The following is a 21,117-nucleotide window of genomic DNA, read 5'->3' as shown; positions in this document are numbered from 1 at the left end:
GTAAGTCCCCATTGCAGGAACCCGGTAATGGAGCCCGGAACGGAGGCAGCCATGGAGCTAATAGCTCCATGGCTACCTCCATTCTGGTAATGAGGCCCTGTGCCTCTGTTTAGCTACAACCCATTGTATTCTTACAAGAGATCCCAGAATCTAAAAGGCAAACTGTGGATCAAAAGTAATAAATATGCCACACAGGAAATTGTATTTGGCCATGGAACAAAGAGGAGCAATTCCATGCTTACATTGTAAGCACTGTGATAGCAGAACCAACGGCTATGCAACACTGGATCCTCATCATAGGAAGAAGTCACAATTAATACATCATTCTTCTTGTTCTTCTCATACAACATTGTAACTGTACTGCATTAAATGTTCATTTGGTTACACATATGTTGACCACATTTGGAGAAAATTCAGACAACTTTAGACTGAACATAAATCATGCATAGGTTCCAAAGCATCAAACTCAACATTGGCCAAACATTTTACAGAATCCCATCACAATGTGATTAGAAATATTGGAGATGTCCCACAATATCATAGCAGAAGTACAAAAAAAAACATTAAGTCAATCAGCGTGCTCGTGTGCAGATGCAATACCATCACTATCGCCTAAAGTGATTAGATGAAAAGGCGTTGGATCAGATATGCTTTAATACATTCAGTTCATTATTATATTTTGTTAAAATCCCAAATGCACACATGCCATTTTGCTAATCTAAATTTGCAAGATAAATAACCCAGAATTTTTTTTTTGCTCAACATTGGTCAAACATTTTACAGAATCTCATCACAATGTGGTGGGAATGTGATTAGAAATATTGGAGATGTCCCACAATATCATAGTTGAGGTAGAAAAATATAAACATTAAGTCAATCAGCGTGCTCGTGTGCAGATGCAATACCATGCTTTAATGCATTCAGTGTATAATTATATTGTGTTAAAATCACAAATGGACACATGCCATTTTATAACTTAAAATGTGCAAGATAAATAACCTATAATTATTTTAAGATTGCTTTATTAGTATATTTGAAGTGGCTGCTAAGTGAAAGCAGTCTGCAGGAAAGGCTGCTATTATTATCTGGCTGGCTGTGCTTCTCTCAGGACCTAGGCGGAGTCTATTGCTCCACCTTCATTCCCATAAAACCTGCCGGTCCCTCGAAGTGGACCTAGAAGTGGCTGCTAAGTGAAAGCAGCCTGCAGGAAAGGCTGCTGTTATTATCTGTCTGGCTGTGCTTCTCTCTAGACCTACGCTGGTTCTCTTGCACCACCTTCATTCCCATAAAAACCTCCCAATCCCGCGAAGCAGACCGCGAAGTGGCTGCTAAGTGAAAGCAGTCTGCAGGAAAGGCTGCTATTATTGTTTGGCTGGCTGTGCTTCTCTCAGGACCTAGGTGGGTTCTATTGCTCCACCTTCATTCCCATAAAACCTGCCGGTCCCTCGAAGTGGACCTAGAAGTGGCTGCTAAGTGAAAGCAGTCTGCAGGAAAGGCTGCTATTATTGTTTGGCTGGCTGTGCTTCTCTCAGGACCTAGGTGGGTTCTATTGCTCCACCTTCATTCCCATAAAACCTGCCGGTCCCTCGAAGTGGACCTAGAAGTGGCTGCTAAGTGAAAGCAGTCTGCAGGAAAGGCTGCTATTATTGTTTGGCTGGCTGTGCTTCTCTCAGGACCTAGGCGGGCTCTATTGCTCCACCTTCATTCCCATAAAACCTGCCGGTCCCTCGAAGTGGACCTAGAAGTGGCTGCTAAGTGAAAGCAGTCTGCAGGAAAGGCTGCTATTATTGTTTGGCTGGCTTGTGCTTCTCTCAGGACCTAGGTGGAGTCTATTGCTCCACCTTCATTCCCATAAAACCTGCCGGTCCCTCGAAGTGGACCTAGAAGTGGCTGCTAAGTGAAAGCAGCCTGCAGGAAAGGCTGCTATTATTATCTGGCTGGCTGTGCCGCTTTCCGGACCTACGCTGGTTCTCTTGCTCCACCTTCATTCCCATAAAAACCTCCCAATCCCGCGAAGCAGACCGCGAAGTGGCTGCTAAGTGAAAGCAGTCTGCAGGAAAGGCTGCTGTTATTATCTGTCTGGCTGTGCTTTTCTCTAGACCTACGCTGGTTCTCTTGCACCACCTTCATTCCCATAAAAACCTCCCAATCCCGCGAAGCAGACCGCGAAGTGGCTGCTAAGTGAAAGCAGTCTGCAGGAAAGGCTGCTGTTATTATCTGTCTGGCTGTGCTTTTCTCTAGACCTACGCTGGTTCTCTTGCACCACCTTCATTCCCATAAAAACCTCCCAATCCCGCGAAGCAGACCGCAAAGTGGCTGCTAAGTGAAAGCAGTCTGCAGAAAGGCTATTATTGTTTGGCTGGCTGTGCTTCTCTCAGGACCTAGGCGGAGTCTATTGCTCCACCTTCATTCCCATGAAACCTGCCGGTCCCGCGAAGCAGACCGCGAAGTGGCTGCTAAGTGAAAGCAGTCTGCAGGAAAGGCTGCTATTATTATCTGGCTGGCTGTGCCGCTTTCCGGACCTACGCTGGTTCTCTTGCACCACCTTCATTCCCATAAAAACCTCCCAATCCCGCGAAGCAGACCGCGAAGTGGCTGCTAAGTGAAAGCAGTCTGCAGGAAAGGCTGCTATTATTGTTTGGCTGGCTGTGCTTCTCTCAGGACCTAGGTGGGTTCTATTGCTCCACCTTCATTCCCATAAAACCTGCCGGTCCCTCGAAGTGGACCTAGAAGTGGCTGCTAAGTGAAAGCAGTCTGCAGGAAAGGCTGCTATTATTATCTGGCTGGCTGTGCCGCTTTCCGGACCTACGCTGGTTCTCTTGCACCACCTTCATTCCCATAAAAACCTCCCAATCCCGCGAAGCAGACCGCGAAGTGGCTGCTAAGTGAAAGCAGTCTGCAGGAAAGGCTGCTATTATTGTTTGGCTGGCTGTGCTTCTCTCAGGGCTCTATTGCTCCACCTTCATTCCCATAAAACCTGGCGGTCCCGCGAAGAGGGCCCCAAAGTGGCTCATATTGAAGGCACCCCTTCAATGGGTCCGGCCACAAACTGTGTCTCCACTCAGGAAGACATAATTGTCGCTGAACTTCTCATGAACTTGGGAGATAATAGACTTGGCCAGGAGACTTGTGTGGTACCTCCAGCCTCAGGTCTCCCGGCGACTACACGGGAAGTCTACCACGAGAAACTTTTCCCACCAATCATCGAATCTCTTAAACATTCCCCTATATTGGGTCTAACAATGATTGACTTTTATGTGATATTGGCATCAAGCACGGAAATGAAATCGGTTGCCAAGGTTAAAGGCAAAGCACAAATTGAGTGCACACACGTCACCGACTTGAGCTTAATAGACTTTGCAGAATCGTATGGACTGGATCCTGTTGGGTAAAGAGTCTGATGGTGGTCTTCTGTTGAAATCTGGGGAAGTTAATTTCCGTAGTGAAAGATCTGGCCTCCATTACACATTACAGGAGGTCAATGAAAGAATTTGTCTGACGTCACCACCAGTATCATCCTTGAATATGGTGCTGAGCTCATTTGTCTCACTTTATGACAACATCTACGATGAGGTTAACACACACTCCAATTTGCTTAACGCTAAAGCCTTAAAATTGGATCTTATAGGTGATATTCTATCCTCTCCACCTACTGAGTCCCCATCATTTCTCCCCCCGGTATGTACAAATAATTCTGGATGCATTGTCATATGGGGATTCTGTAGAAGAACTGGGGTCCTCTCCGAAGGATCTGCCTGTGGAGAAGTATTCTGGCGGCTAGTTGATGTGGAGCAGTGAGGCCACTCAACCGGTTTTAATCCCAGGGGAGGACTCGGTAATCTGTGCTTAGACGACAGTTCAGAAGGGTCAGCGGGTGTCAGTTACGCTGGGCTATAACGTATTCAAAAAGAAATCTAAAAACCAAATGAGGCCAAAAAGGCAGAATGTATCTTCCAGGAAGTTTAAGAGTAATATAATATCTGACGAAGCAATGTTACGAAGCTCCGGGTTGATGTCTTTGGGGGTTTTGGGGCCTCCATCGAGCCCTGCCCCTTTAATTCCAGCTGCAAACCTTAAACAGAATACAGCTTCTTTTACCCAGAGTCAATCCTCCGATTTATCTAATTTTGCTAATTAGTTAAACGCAGTAGCGGTTGCAAGTAGTGTTTTTAGTAGTGTTTTTCTGTCCAGTGTCCCATTTTAATTACAATTTGAACTCAAGATAAACCTTGTTTCAAAATCAGTTATCCTGGAAATGCCTCCACATGTGCAGGCAGAGGGCCCTCAGACTCTGTACCTAGCGCAACCTGTCTGCGCCTCCACGAGTGGATCTTCTCTGAGTGAATCTTCTCATGGGACTATTAATGATAGGGATTATTCATTGGTAAGCGCTACAGGTCTTGCCCTTTGTGGAGAATCAAAGTGCTGTATGGATCACCTTGACAGAGAACTTGCAACTCCATGCCAGAGTGGATGTAGACTGAACTCCATGGTGGCTGGCCCGGCAGAGAATTCTGTCACCTGGATCATAACTCCCATGTGGACATGGACTGCTTGTTGGGTAAATTGTATTGGCCTGTGTGTCCTGGAAAAGTGGTGAAACCTCTCATAACAAAGGAGGCTTGTAAGTGCAAATGTGCAGGAGCAAGGACCAACAAGAAGAATGTGCACTTCATGGATTCTGTAGCTGCTCTCACTGCAGTAGAGGGAAGTAACTTTGTGCCGGGCACAGCTTGCACATGATAATTATGCTTAAGTGTGACATAGACGTCTGTTTGAATAGAACCAATGTGCTGACTAGTTTCTCTGAAATACTGGCATTGAGTGCACTTTCCTCTCTTGACATTAAAAATATCCAGCTCCCTAAAGCCCCAAAAATGGGTAGTTGTACTATCCACTTTTACTCACGTATGGTTATGGACTTTGTGCTGGCGGAAGCCTTGAAACTTAACAACTTAGGCTTCATTATTGAAAGGTCTGAACTTCCCTGTTCCTTAACATTGAGCCATATCATTGTTTAACTTGCCGCCACGGTCCAGTGACGGATCAGCGGGGAGCAACACAGGCATGTTGGAATAAGGGCGGCAAATGACCTTAGTAATTCCCATTTTGGAAACCTGCTATTTAGGTTAGTCACTTGGAATTCTTGAGGGAACTTGCGTTCAAACACGGAGGCAATGGCATGTCTGAAGAGTAATAATTTCATTTTTTTTACAGGAGACTTGGCTTACTGCCTGTCTTGTACTTGACGGTTATCAAGTCTAGCGGGTGGACTTCTTGCGGCTATTAGGTTGGGAATAGACAGTACTGTTGGGGCCATTCCAAACCTTCCATTTGGAGTACTGGCCATCCAAATAAATCATTCTGGGGAATCTGCCCCGCTTCTCTTAATAAACATCTACTGCAATAAGGGTGTGGGAGACCTGCATACATATCTTCAGCCAATTGTCAAGTGCAGAGTGTCCTGGCGATGTGGGAATATTGGAGGCCATATTTTAGTAGCTGGTGACTTAAATGCTGATTGCCCAGATCTCGATATTGAGGAGGTCCAGTGGGACGTCACACCGCCTGCGCTACCTTGAATTCGAAAGCACAGTCAGGACTTAGGTGCGCATTATCTTTTTCGGCAATTGGCCTGCACTTGCTTAATGATATAGTGAAGGTCTCTGGCAAATGTTTAGCAACATGGTATAGGGGTGGTAGTTCGTCAACTTTAGACTACATATTTGGTTATTACTCCCTCTCTTTACTCAGAATCAATGGAGTGATCATTGTGTGCTAAGTGCCAATGTTGAGATTTACTATGGTAACGTCGAAAGAAGCGCATTGGTCAATTCAACTGTGAATGGAGGAGTAAACAGGCTGCGTTGGTCCCCTAAGGCCATTCATCACCTATATAGAACCGTTTTGGCAACATTGAAATCCACAACATATGAATGGAAAATAGAATGTTTTCATGTGGATACATTTGGGAAGAGTATGTCTGAGTGTATATCTAAAGTGCTCCCTTTAGGCTCCGCTATCATGAACAGACGAGGCACTGCTCATTTGCATAGATGATAAGTTAGCTGCGCGGAAAAGGGCCTTTGGAAAAGCGATTAGAATTAATCGTAATATCCCTCATTTACAGGAAGAGAAAAATTGCAAAAACAAACAACAATGCTCCAACTCTTGATCAATAAGGATATAAGTCTCTTTTGGGAAGCTGTGAAATCATTGGCTGCTGCAAATACCAATACACAATTGAACACTGTCTCTGAATCCTCCTGGGCGGAATATTTTGAGGCTTTGAATGCTAGGAGCAAGCCCACATTAGATGTGAGAATGCCTCGAGAAACTGCTTAATTCCACCTGCCCCTGAAGAAATACTTGCTGTAATTAAGTCCTGCACACCATTGGAGTTCCAGGACCTAAGGGCCAGACAAATACTTTTTTGAAGGGAGATCTGCATACTTGGTCCATACTCCTTACATTCCTGTATAAGAACGTACAAGAGGGCGAGTGTTTTCCCGACTCGTGGAAGTCATCATATGTGATTCCCATTTACAAGAAGGGAGGGAAAACTGACCCTAAGAACTGTAGGCCTATAGCTCTTGTGGATGTTGATTGCGAAATATTTGCAGCTGTTTTGCTACGGCACCTTGAAGAATGGGTAAATCGGATATGTTTCAAAATGGCTTTTGCAGGGGCTTCTCTGCTAATATTAGTGGGGAAGTTGCTAGAGAATTCCAGGAAAAAGCCTGGGAGGACAAGAGGTCGAGTAAATACATGGCCTCGATTTACCTCTCTTTGGCTTTTGACAGGGTAGATCGCCTCAGGCTATGGTCCAAACTCAACAAATGGGGAATTCCTGGAGGCTTCCTCAGACTAATTATTGGCATACATGAGGACTCTGGCATTTAGGTTCAATTGAATCAAGAGGGTGACCTTTCCCGTTGGATAAATACTTTCTCAGGGTTAGGGCAGGGATGCGTTTTTAATCTTCTTGTTTCTGATTTAGGAGAAATATTGAGACCCGCAGAACTCAATGTCCCAAAATTTGGCTACGCGAAATCTTCATGGATGTTTTACGTGGAGGATTTCCTGCTTTTCGACAGCTCCTGGATTGGCATGCAGAGGCTTCTTTTGGCCTTTTCTAATTATTCAAGGGAGAACAGGTGAATCCCTCTAAAACCAAGATTCTGGAGCTGTCGATGGGGCAGTAAAGGCAGCTTGCATAGTTGGCTTTTCCAGGATACTACCGTAAGGGCCACTGGGAGAGTGACATACTTGGGATATTATATTTCGGCACATCCTTCAATGAGAAACATTCAGCTGGCTACTGCTGCTAAGGCAATAAGCTTAACAAACCAATTTATGATCATGGACAGAACATTTGGGAGATTCTCCATTAAGGCAGCTGTTCAGTTTTATGAGGGGAAAGCTGTGCCCAAGCTGACCTATGGTTTGGAGCTTTTGCCCATGGAGTCTTACATCTGGCTGGATGTCACAGAGGGGAAGATGTGGAGACGTGTCCTCAGGGTGCCTAATGATGTTCCAATGGCAGCAATGCGGTAGGAGTTGGGCTTGTTGTCCTTGAAGGTGAAGGTACAGTGGTCTCTTTTGTCACTGTACCGTGAGATTATCACCCCGATTAAGGTCTCTCTTTATGCTGAGGCATTTGTCTTGTTGGGAGCAGGCAACGCCTCATGTGTCGCTTCTTTGGCTTTGATGGGTAAATTAGGAGTTCATTGTGATTGTCTGCTCTCCGCAATTGACGTGAATGCTGATTTGCTGGTTTCTAATCCTATGAAAGTTAAGGAGGCACTTTATAATCATGATTGGTCTGATACTATTGACACGTTCCACAGCTATCCCTTACTGGAATGCAGGTTTTATAAAAATGAAGCATTTTTGGAGACTGCAAAACATCTTCTCGTGGAATGTCCTGCCATCCACTCAAAACTTCTGTTATATTGTAAGAAATTGATAGCAGCCATTGAGTGGATGGACAAGGACAGTTTATGGAGGAGTTGTTTGATGAGTCCTTTTGCTACCGATGGTCTAGCTGTACCAGTTTTTTTTACATCTTGTGCCCTGGACATTAGAGTTCAATAGATCAATTGGCGCTGTACCATATTGAATTTGACCTTATCCTCTCTTTCTTAATGAATTAAAAGTAATTGTTTGGATTTAAAAATGAACTGTATAAATACATTGTAATCTTGTATGTAATGTTTTAGCTATGTTGTAAAGGGTTTGTTTTTTAAACCATATAAAATAAAATGTGTGTTTCTGAGACCCCTGAGACTCTGTGCCTGTGCTCTGGCTCTTCGCTCCATGGAGCCTGTGAACTGCCAAGAGTCTGTTTTCTGTTTCGGCTGTCCAGAGCCTGTCAGGAGGCAGGGCTTAAAACTTCCAGAACACGCTGTGCGCATGGTGTGAGCTGTGTGTTCCGTGTTTCCGTGGCCTACGTGGGTCTGTGGTTTAGAGGTGCGGATGACTCACTTCATCTCGGATTAGAAATAATCCTACTTCAATCGGACTCTGAACCTAAGGTACGTCCTTTTCAATTTCACTACCACTACGCATGCCTTACACATTGGGAAACCTTTGGATCTGTCACCCAAGCCTATGGACCTACCTGAGGCTGACTGTAAGGCAGCACCGCCTTCTTCTATGTTTGAAGGTGCTCTGGAGGCGGTGTCTTCCCCCGCAATCTCAGATCAATCAAATGCTTGCTTGCAGCCACTGCTTACCCTATCACCTAAGGATAGGCAGGGTTTTCACCCTCCAGTTGCGGCAGGACACACTGGGGCTCTGAACCCTAATGAAGGAACTTCCTCCCTCACCAATGCCGACAAGGATGATCTACGGGATTGCCATGACTCTACCCTAATTTCAGATGTTTCAATTCTGGCGCCTGTTATCTCTTTGGAACTGCCTAAAAAGGTTTGCCTTTCCCCAGTGGTCTCTACACTACCGCAACAAGGATATCTTTCTTGCCCAGATCGCAACCGGGTGGAGGTCCAGCTGTTTAGATCAACTCAGACCTTTACACCAGTGCCTTTTTGTCAAGATGAGGATTCCCCTTTGCATTCTTTGAGCTCTATGAACCGTGCTTATGCGCAGAGATTCTTTGATCAACCTGCTCCCGATTTCTCCAACTGCTCCTCACCTGAGTCCCAAAAGGCACCCAAACACTCCCCTGACGTTAGTAACAGGCATTCATCCAGGAGAGATAGAAGGAGGTAACAGCGTTTGAGCACTGATCAAAGCTAGTATTCCAATCTCTGAGATTAAATCTCCTGAGGCTGTGTCAAATTCCATACATGCCACCTCACATTCACCACTACCCCCAGTAGAAAATAAAGTCTAAGAATGCAAAAAGAAAGAATGGTTTACTCCCACAGAGTAAAAAAAGCTCCCTCAAATGTCTGCGCTCGATCAAAGCACAGACAGAAACTTTCTCGGAAGACTGCAACTCTTCAGGGTTATCTGCCGGCGAGTGCCCGGCCTCAGGATCCATGCTTAACTCTAAACCGAATTGCGTAGTAAAACTGATGAAGACATTTAAGCAAAAGGCAGCTGCAGCTCCAACAAATGGAAGCAATTCATGAATTACTAAGTTCTTAAAGCCTAAACCTAAAGTGCTTGTGACTAGCCTCTTGGATATAAGCCTGCTCTCTACCTATTCAGCTGGGTTCGAGGAGGATGAGATTACCTCTGTTGACCAGGCAATCATTGCACCCGCCGAAGCTGTGGTGACCAGCCATGAGGGAGAGGCATGGGTGCCCTCATCTCTGGTGGTTCCTATAGTTCCAGTGGACTGCAGCCACTGGCCTCAACTTTTTGTCCTTACCTGAATTCTCCAGCCTTAACGGTGGATTCCCCCAAATGTCTTACTTTAGAAGATAGAGGGAGACTAGCTTCTCAGCCTCCACAACCTGGAGTTATGGAATTAAATCAATTGCATGACGCTAAAGGTCCAAATAAAGCCTATATATATTTTAGGTTACCCCAGAAAAAGAGGCAAAAGGCCCTGAGCAAGTGCAGGTGTGCCCGAGGGCGAGGATCAGTCGGGGGATGACCTATTTTATCTTTGTCTGAAATGTACCTTTAGGGTGAAGGATTTTTACCCACTTAACAGGCAATATATCTTGGCATTGTTTAGAGAAATTGCTAACCTGCAGCTATTAAAATCTAAAGACATTGCGCAAATCTTTTTTATTGGATATGTTTAAAGTGGGAAATAATTCCTTACTGATTAAAAGCTTGGTTACATCTGAATCAGAGAGTTTGTTAAAGCTGGGCTATCAATTGTCTAAAGATTGGGTGGAATTGTTGCAATTACCAGCTGCTGACAGAGATGGTGGGTCCATGGGTAATCCTACGGAAACCCTGACTATTAACGTTACACTGGATGCACCTAAAGTTAAGGGGATAAGTCATTTACGCTGAGAGAAATGGTCTGTGGCCTATGACAGGTCACATATTATAACTTCTCTCCATGAGAAAAATTGTGTGCCAAGGGGTTCAAATTAAACTGATTCCATCAGGTTCCTATCATGGAATATGCATGGCTTTAACCATCTCTGCAATAATGATGTGATCTGGAAATCAGCTGATTTGATTTGTTTGCAGGAAAATTTCTTGTTGGATATACCTTAGGTTTTCAATTGTTTATGAACCAGCCAGAAAAGGTACCAGAGTTAGACTCATTAGTGCCTGGAGGGTTTACCCAGGGTCAAATGTTGAAAACTTGACACTGGGTCGTCCAGATACCCTGGGCACGAAAAAATCACATGGTGGGATGCTGGAGTAAATTTCTGGAGGTTCTTAATAGTGCGTAATATCTACCTCAATCCTGCTGTGTCATCTGTGGATGAATATTTACTCACCATATCCAATATATATGGTCTCACCAAGAATTCTCGTTTTGTTATTATGGGAGATACCAAAATATCTGATTGGATAGCTATTGGTATGAGGGTGAATTTAAGCGTCTACACTCTGGCTTATCTACAGCTTGTAGGCTTCAATTTAGGTCGGTTTTGGGCACATGTGGCCTGAAAATTCTTAATGGCAGTGTTAAAGGTGACCATGTATTTTGCTCCAGCATTATATTTTCTAGCTTTGAAGTGGTGGCCAATGAATGCAGGGATCACTCCCAATTGCTGTTTTCTCAGAGAGGGTTTTGGCTCCCTATCTTAGGGACACATGAATTGGTTTCAATCGAGGTTAGAACCAGAGATCAGGCGATTTTGTGGCATCCCAAATTATCTAAAAGCTTCAACATTATAGTGGGTCAGGATCTGCCTGATGGTGTTTTCTTCTCAATTCCGCCACAGTCTTTTGGTTCTCATATAGAGTCTCTGCTTTGTGGTCTCAGTTCCGTAAAACAGCCAGGAAGGTCCTTAGCTCATAAATATAATAACATGATTAGCTTGAGGAAGAAACTACTTAGAAGAGAGATTAGGCATATGAGGAAGCTGGGTGAACCAGGAACTCCTACTATTAGGAGTTTAAAGTTAGCTTACAGAAATTGGGTGAGGGGTTTTAGGCACATATTCTTCCAAAGAGACACTGAGTACATATTATCCGCTCTAGCCAACAAGGACTTGTCATGTTTGTGGAAACTAATAAGGGACTGGGGTGCAATATAGCCTGCAGTTACAGCCCATCTCTGGCTTAATTTGAATTCCTTTTTGGGAAAATAGTATGTTGCTCTGTCTTTGACGGTCAGCTCCATGATGCAATGCAACAGCGTTCATGTTGGGCCGTTAACATTGGAGTTCCTGGACATAGACATTGAGGGTATCCTGTCAGCTATAAAAAGGGCTAAATCTACCAATGGACCAGGGCATGACAGCCTATCCAATCTTACTTTGAAATCTGCTCCACAGCTGTGGGCAAGGGTCCTCTTGGTTCTTTTTCAGAAAATCCTTACCACCTATCAATTTCCCCATACTTGAAAGGAGGCAATAGTAGTTGTGATCTTCAAGAAAGGAGGCAGGTTGGAACCTTCTAACTATCGCCCGATTTCGCTCCTTGACAGCCCCTATGTGTTATTTTCACGGTTTCTACTGCGGGCCCTCAAGAAATGGGCCAAAAGCTCTGTAAGTTTTGATCTTAACCAGTCAGGATTCCACAGGGGATTTAGTACTTCTTTGAACTGTTTACTGATCAAGCTTTTGACTAACCAAACAATCGAGAAAAAAGGTACTTTGTTTCTGGCTTTTTTAGATATAGCCAAAGCTTTTGATTGTGTTTACTGCTCCCGGCTGTGGGCGACGTTAAGAGAATGGCAGTGTCCTGAACCCCTGGTTAACATTCTTGAGCATCTACATACTGATATCAGACTCGGGATTAAGTTGGATCATACTGGTTTTCTCCCAGGTTGGATATATGTTGAGCGGGGGTTACGGCAGGGGTGTGTGTTGGCCCCCTTTTTATTTAATCTTTACATTCTCGGCATTGGTATAATTCTAGCCTGTGTGGTGTCTAACGCTCTTAGATTAGGCACCTTAAGGATGTTATATCTGCTATATGCGGATGGCCTTGTTCTTATGGACAGAACCCTGGTAGGTCTCCAACGGTCTTTAAAAGCAGGTGCTGACTTTTTTGGGTGATCTGGGCTTGGACATAAATATCCCTAAAACCAAGATTCTTGTTATAAATCAACGCAGGGCACTTGGACGCAGGCCCCGGCCTGTGTGGTTCATTAATAGCTCTAGATCGGAGGTGGTCCCTGAATTTAGATACCTGGGTATTGTTCTGAAATCAAAAAAAACTCTTGTTTTGGCAGATCAGACACTTAAGCTTGAAGCTATTGTAGCTTCAACAAAACTGTGTGTTTTGGATAGGAAATATAGTTATGTCTCCCTCCTACCAGTTATGAAAATATAGAATCAAGTCCTGATCCCAAAACTGATTTATGGAGCGGAGGTGCAACAAGAGAGGCTATTTTGGCTCAGGCTTGATTCATTTATACGGAAGCGAGTGCCGGCACTTCCACTAGGTACCCTTATCGAGGCCTTACGTCATATCTTGGGCCTTGTTCCGTTAGAAGTAATGGTGTCTTGGTTTATAATTCTATTAGTGAGAAGTATTTTGTATCCTCCAGATTTCACCCACTTCGTGCACCTTAATGCTCTCTTCAGGGTGGGCAATTGCTCACTTCGAAATGCTTGGATACAAATGATTTTAATCCCTCTGGAAGTAAATGGTGTACTGTTGGAGGATTTAGAGTACAGACCTTCAAGGGTTAAGGTGAAATTATTTCAAAATGCCTGGATCGCCAATAGGGAATGCCTTGAGGCATATAAAATCTTCTGAAATCACTTGTGGGATATCAAACCATACAATTAAATTCAGAAATGCATGAAAAGATATCCATCCAGACAAGCAAGGGAGTGCTGGCTACGTGTGAAGTTAAATTTCCTGGTAACCAATGATGTCCTCAGTGCTAGGAATAGATTGTTGGAGGAATTACGAATATGCCGCTGATGCCAGAATAGCATCGAGACTCTTAAGCATATCATTATTGAATGTCCAACCCTTGATAAACTGCGAAATGAAATGTTTGAATTATTTATTAAATCTAGAGCTTTGTTTACATTTGAAATTTTGTGGTGGGAATGTCTGTCCAACCCTTCTGACCAATTGGTGATTACTATTATGAATTTTGTAAAAAGCTTTGTGATAGATTCTGTTAAAATAATTTTATAGTGTGAAATTTAAGGATTCGTAATGTTTGTTATAAGATTATCAGTATGAGATGAATTGTGTAAATGAATTGAGATAATTGATTTTAGTACTACAATTTAGTAATTGTTCTGTTAGGAACTCTATTTTTATATAGATGAGTTTTATTGTTGTTGTTTTCCTTTTTCTATCTGTGATTGAATGTTTTTATTGATTTATGTAAAGTTTCACTAGTTTAAGCTAGATCATACAATAAATAAATTGTATGTAATAAGTATTAATTGAATTTCGGTAGGCAACATTGTATTGAAGACTCTAATTGCCAGATTGGTAGATATCACAATGCTACCAAAGTTTAATCATAAAGTAACAGAGAAAACAAACAGTGACCCATGTGAGTATATCTCTTGGGCCCTGAGGGCCTTTCACTAGCCACCAATAGGGATCAGAGTGACATTTAAGATTCTCTGTATGATGCACAGGTCCTGCAATGGACCAGTCCTCTGGTTCATACAACAGAAACTAGCACAACACAATCCTTTTAATGTTATTATTATTATTAGGATAATTATTGAGTGCTGGCCTAGCTTCAGGAAGCAAAGGATCACTTACAAGGGAAAGGGCACAGTGAGTGAAGCAGAGATACAAAGATACAAAAGAGCATGGAGCTAACAAGGGGGAGAACGGGAAATTTGGCAGGAACAGATCTACAAGCAACCAGGAAAGGAAACAGGGGGGAGCAGATCAACCAGTGTCAGGTAATATGGGGAGTGCAGTGTGTGTGGGCCTAGCTGTTAGAGAGGAGCCATTCTTTAAAGAGGATGGTCTTAAACTCCTTTTGAAAAGTAAACGCGAGGGAACAAGTCTGGCATTAATGGGGAGAAGTTTCCAAAGTCTCAGGGCGTAGACAGAGAAGGCCTGTCTTCTGGTTCTTTCCTTCCTGAACAGGCCAAGTTCAAGTCTGCATGTCTCCTCCACATGCACTACGGTCAGGATCTTAACTACGTCTTGTCATTCCAAATTGTAGACTTCGAAAATCAGGTGATTGCCCTTTTTCAGTGGTTGTTCCTAGCAATGTAACTGTGCTTTGGCATTTGTAGAAATGCGACTCCATGTATTCTGCAAGATGCTCAGTCGCCTCATACGCATTTCCGTTTGGCAGGAACAAGAGAAGATTCTCTTATCATGTCATTCATGCTCTGCTTAGCAAGCTAATGTGTTTGAACTTGCAGCATTACAACGGCCTGTTCACAACCGGACAGCTTTTCTGCTGTAGTCGAAACAAAATAAGGCTCAACTTCTCCAATTATAGTAATATGCAGCTGTGCATCGCAGTGAGTCCTCCTCACCCAGGTGTTGGACTGTTGACAGATTTATGATTATTTCTTTGAGGTTTGTGAGATAGGCAGGAAACTGCGAGTTACTCCTTAAAATGATTCTAATAAACGCTGATAGGCAAACCCCCGCTCATAGGAACTGATATTAAGAAAGGGTATCAGAGGAGGGGCCGTTCGTTTGGATTTGTTTGTAGCGTCGAATCCTGTCGATGTTCGTGTTGCACTGCTTTACTGATTGCCATTAAAGATCTTTACCAATTTTCTTAATTGGATTGTTTGTGGATGGAAGATTTTACTGTCACTACAAGCCAACAGTGATCCCAATCAAAAAGGTGAAACAGGCACAGCCAAGAGATTTACCTCCTTTGTCTTTTGTGGTAACGTGAGCCAAGAGAAGGCTATACTCTTAACAGGGGTGCAAATGTGATAATAGTAGCATCTCAAATATCAATAGTAAAACAGTTCAAAACAAAGGAATGTCCAATCAAGGTTCTAGTAAAATATATATATACTTTAATTAAACACACCAATATGCAATAATAACTGTCTTTAAAAACACTAACAAAAACACAACCCTGTGGACAGAATATGCAGCACTCTGGATAATCTTGTAGTGGTGAAGGGCAATAAGGCACAAACAATGTCACCAAAACGGTTCTTCCTTTTTTAAAAAGGTGCAAATCAGTGGCTTAGCAGTCACTATGGTCCCAAAAAGAGGACCAAAGAGGCTGCAGCCTCTCAACTGTACCTTTCCCAGTTCTTGGTGGTTGAAAGTCATCAAACCAGGCTTTAGCATGCTGTATTTGTGTGTCAAAATAGGTTTGGATGCAGCGAATCATGATGGTCTAAACAGCGAGCTGGTGTTTTGTTGGTTCGAAGGTTGAGTCAGTTAGAAACGGTGGTAACCGCTGGTTCGGGTTGATGAGTAATACAATACATCCAGTGGTTCGAATCGGGGTCGAAGCGGTTTGGAGCCTAAGCAGTCCAATTAAATGTTAGAAGAGGTGGTGGTTCAACATTATCTGCAGCGGTGACCTGGTTTTTGGAGCAGAACAGGTGACATGCTCTGATTGGTTCAATGCAGCATCGAGCCAGTTTGATGAATGCAGCAAAAGCGGTTTCAAGATGTTCGAAGAAGTGGTAAAAGCAACACAATGGTTCATGATGGTTCGAAGGCATTTGAATGTGGTCAACTCTGGTATGATGATGGTTTGTTGCTGTAAAATGCAGGAATCTGGCTGCTTTCCTTCTTCTTTTTTCAGTGTGCCGAAATCCATAAGCTCAAGGACAAGAATGGTTCTTGCTCTCTTCACTCCAACCAAGGGGAGGCTATCTAGAACCTGCAGGAGCCCATCAACTCCAGTGAGGAGTCTGGGTACCAGTGGAGCCGGCAGAGACACAGGTCATGGTTCAACAGCAGTCCACATCAAATGTGCCATGGGGATGGGCAGAAAGCCCTTGCCTTGAACACCTGCCTTCACAGCAGAACTGAAGGACTTTGGAAAGGACTGCTCTCCCAACAGGGTCCAAACAAATTCTTCTTAGCATCCCTGAGGGTCCAAAAGGAATGCAGAAGGAGCGGGAGACCCATCCATTATAAAAACAAAAGTCCACCCAGGATTGGGTAAAAGCAAGACTGCTTTAAGCCTCCAGTCCTTGTTGCGGTAACAAGTGACCTTTGCCTTCTTGCATCATACCAAAAATGATTTGCAGTGCAGGAAGTGGAGTAGAAAACCGAGATGGAAGAACCTTTCCTCCATTCTATTTTGTACTGTCTGACTGTCTAATCCAGGCCACTCTCCCTGCCTACAACTTCAAAGGCCCTTTGGGATGCAGCATCCTGGTTCAAGGCTGACCCTTCTGTTTAGGTGTGCCACTTTAAAGCTTGGTTCCCAGGAGGGTCCTTCTGGCAGCTTCCTGTGTTGGAGAGAGGTCTCAACCAACCTCACAAAGGATCAAAGAGTGACATCTCCCACTGCCTATTATACTGCTAGCTACAAATACATATATCCTTTCCATGGCTGGCCTGGGCTCACAGTGCTGACATGTGTAGGATACAAATAAGATATGGTTCTAATAATTATGTGAAATATCAGCCACCATACCAAAACCCAGGATTGACTTATTATTCATGATTACCCTACCACCAGGAGGTAGTTTAGCATAATTATTATGGTTTTGGGTCCGAGGTACAGATTCAAATGCAACCTCCATCTGCAGTGACTACTGTCACAGCAGCTGTCAAACATGAGCCCTGTGACCTTTGAACCTGGTCTGTGCTACTGAAGAGCAAGAGATGCAGATCAGGGAGACTAATACAGCAGGGAATAGGTGTACACTATGATTTTGTCATGGAGATTTCTGAAAGTGGGGTATGGTTAGCAGATCACCCTTTCTGGGATGGGATTACCTGCATAATTTTATTATTAATACAAAAAAAAATCAGGGCTCCTTCACCCTCGCCAGGTGGCAATCCTTCACACTATCCATACTAGTGCTTAGTTAGTTCCTCTAGTCAGCTAGTCCTTAGTGTCCGCTCTTCAGGAAGCTGTCCAATGGTGTCAGTGGGCTTAACAAGGCAAGCATATCATATATCTATCAGAAATGTGAGCATACATGAATTGTTGATTAATCTGATTGTCGGATCAGCCAATCTGTTTCTAAATATGTTTTTCAAATTTACACATGGTTTTAGTATCTCATGTCATCTTTGAATTTTTTTTGTATTTGTATTTGTCCCATGAGTCACTTTAACTCACTATAGTAACACATTAAAGAGATGCAGGACCAACTAAAATAAACAAAGATGTATTTTGTTCTCGACAAAAGTATGTATAAATTCAATGAATAAGAAATGGAGGCCCATCTAACGACATGAGAGTTTGATTGATAAAGCAATGAAAAGAGCAGTTCCCAAAACACAATAATTAATCAATGGGGAAGGAAGTCAGTTCTGAAACATGCCAATTTTACATCACTGGACATATGCCAGTTTGAAAAATATATCCCACACACAAAACGGCGGAACCCATATTTGGAATTGGTTAAAATTAAATCCATTCCCATTATTTGTTTCCTTTTTCCCTAGTTCTGTTTCAAGACCATTAATCACTTTTTATGTCCATGTGGGAAAAATGTAGTTGTCTCCATCATTGTTGCTGATAATGGACCAAATAGTAGCAAATTACCGCTTTATCGGGACTATCACATTAGGCATGCACGTTGGACGAAAATATAGGCAAAAGAACCTGATGGGTAAAGGATATGACATAAGTCCTGTCCAATACCTTGGCAAAAACAAACAAATATCCTTCCGAAATCACAAAGACTGTAATCACATTCAGTTTACATTAAATTGTGCAAGCATTGCCCGCAGAATGCGGGTCATTGCATGCAAAAAGGATTTGTGCTGCGTTTGGAGAGCCGGCAGCAAAGAGCAAAGCCTGGTCTACCCAGGCTTCTTGGTATAATCAAGCATCAGGTATTTGTTTAAGATGCAGGTATTCATATGTTGCCTACATCCACATGAGTTGAGCGTCACACGACTGCGGGACTCACCCGGACCGCCACACTCATGCATGAGGGAGCACATTCCAGACCTAAACATGTAGCATAAACCTTAGTGTGCACAGGTAATTAGTGGCCTCTGTGGCCAACATACCTGGATATGCCTCCCCATTGCAAATCCCTGGTGCTGCAGATTTATGGACAATATGCATTGCACTAACGTGCCAGAGCGGGAAAACAGTGCATGTGCAGCACAATTTAGTCATGTGCAATTGCACTTCGCAAAAAAAGGGATGCACAAAGTATACTTTTTTCTAAGTTATACACATGCTTTACGCGTGCATTTGCACGATGCTCTGGTCCCTCCCTGAAGCATGCCACCACAACCACACATGTTGAGGAGATGGGACTAAGTATCATAGGTCCAGTGTCACAGCTGCTTGAACGGGGCTGTGGAAACCAGTGAGTCAGCTGCTGAGACACAGTGAGGGCATTCACAACTGTGAGGTCTATAATGGAGTGGAGAAACTGCTGTTATGTGGAAGTTATTCCTCTGTGTTTGTGTGTTTTCATAAAATAAATAGCAGGGCATTCATGAAGAGGATTAAGCTGTAAGTGAAGGCTCTTCCCATGTGTTGGTGTTTTCAAAAAAGGAATGGTAGGATCTTTGTGGAGCTGGACAAACTCCAGATGATATACTTATTTCTGAGGAGCTACACCAATGTGCACGCATTTCCATATGAGGATTTGTGAGATCTTTTGTGGAGCGGTTAAGTAACAGTGGAAACAGCTGCTTGAGTTGAGTTCATACTAATTAGAGTTTTAACCATAGGAATAGTGAAGTCAAGCTCTAAGGCAGAAGCAGGCTCAGGGAGTTACGTGTGTCTATTGCGGGTTTCATAATAGAAATAGCAATAGGGGAGACGTGTCTAGGGTTGGTGGTGGCACTTTCGCTTAGAGGAGATTTATCTGCCATACAATGCTGCACTGCCTTGTGGGTAGGATAAGACTGACAGGTCAGCGGAATGCTTTATTTATTTTGAGATTTATAGAGCGCGCCTAACCCTTAGGCATCTGGGCCCTTAACTTACATACATGGTACAATAGTTACTTAGTTGCATAAATACAAATTACAGGTTATAGACATTTTAACTCAATTACATTGCAAAGTACAGTTATTAGCATGTTAATTCAGTTAACTACACAGTTTGTGTATAGGCAGGCAAGGGAATCAAGACAATCCACTTATTAGCATACATGGTAGATTAGCCAGGTTTTTGTCATTTAAATTCAGAATTTAACGTCATTAGCAGGTTAAGTGGCTTGAGTTAGTTACATAATCCCTGTGTGAAGAGGTGGGTTTTTAATTGTTTACGAAAGGTCCAGGAGTTTTCTGCTCTCGGTTTGGCTGGTAAGGCATTCCATTGATTTGCGGATATTGTGGGGAAGCTTTTGGAAATGGGGTTAGCTTTGAAAGCAGGGCTGATGTGAAAGCAGGCCCCCCTCTCCGGGAACGGCGGTGTGGCAAGCCAAACACTCAAGACCTGTTCAAGAATGCATAATTTATGCAGCGTGAAGCGAAGCTGAAGAACGCTGAAAGCCGGTGGCAGACCACAAGAGGGAGACTGGCACGACCAAGCAAAAAGGTCGTAATAGTCACGAGGTAGATGGAGCATCGCTGGGTGAGTGGAGCCACGGGAAGCCGCTGAAAGAGCGAGGTACCGCACAGGAAGGAGAGAACTCGTGGTGGCAGAGGACCTCGCAGAAGAGCCGTAAGATCAGACGGGTAAGTCTACCAAGAAGGGGGAACGATGGGCTCGCAGGCTGGAGCAGGCACTTAACGTGGAATACCAAATTGAATGAAAGCAAATGTAAGTAGTTTTGAACATTGAACAAAATGAAAGCAAATGTAAGTACTTTTGAATACCGAATGAAGTGAAAGCAAACATAAGTACTCTTGAAGATCGAACAGAGCGGATAGATGTTTTGAGCATTCTTGAACATTGATCAGAGTGAAAGAAAGTTTGTGAAATCTGCATGATAAATAGAACTGCTTTATACACGAAAACAAGCACTGGCAACAGCTAAGAGAATTCAAGAAACCTTATGTCATGAGGAAACAAGCATTGGCAAAAGCCAGGAGAATGCAAGAGAGTTTGACAAATGTAGATTGGCCGAACAAGCCATGATACTGTGTCAGGAGCATGTGACACAGGTGAATGAATCAAGCATCACTGACAAGTTGTAGCAGTGGCATAGAGTTGATGGAAAAGCAGCCAAGAAGGGGTATCAGTTGCGTGACCTATAACGGGTGGACCGTGTGGTCCGAAAACAGCACCTAGACCGAGTAAACCCCTGTATGGAAAAGCCACTCAAAGCACCGATACCAAAGGTTACGTTATACAACCTTTTACTTGTTTTTGAAGTTAAGAAACTGAACTGCCTATATGAACCAGTGAAAAGTACCAATATCCTAAGAGCTAGGAAGTATCCCAGGGAATTGTGTTGTTTTGAAAAGCTGGAAGATTCAAACTTTTGGGGAAGGGAACCCCTCTGCCTTTTGAACTTGGGGAAGGGAAGCTGATTA

The 21,117-nt window shown here is 43.4% G+C and overlaps 1 protein-coding gene across 3 annotated transcripts in view; it reads right to left on the bottom strand.

Annotated features, from left to right (window-relative positions):
• Positions 1-21,117, bottom strand: part of COL28A1 (collagen type XXVIII alpha 1 chain) — a 1,696,952-nt gene that overhangs the window by 1,228,171 nt on the left and 447,664 nt on the right. The gene's annotated exons all lie outside the window — the stretch shown is intronic.

This window comes from Ambystoma mexicanum, chromosome 2q, assembly GCF_040938575.1.
Source record: "Ambystoma mexicanum isolate Mex_15411 chromosome 2q, UKY_AmexF1_1, whole genome shotgun sequence".
NCBI classification, from domain to species: Eukaryota; Metazoa; Chordata; class Amphibia; order Caudata; family Ambystomatidae; genus Ambystoma; species Ambystoma mexicanum.
The sequence above is the reverse complement of the archived record's forward strand: the minus strand, read 5'-3'. Positions and strand labels throughout refer to the sequence as shown.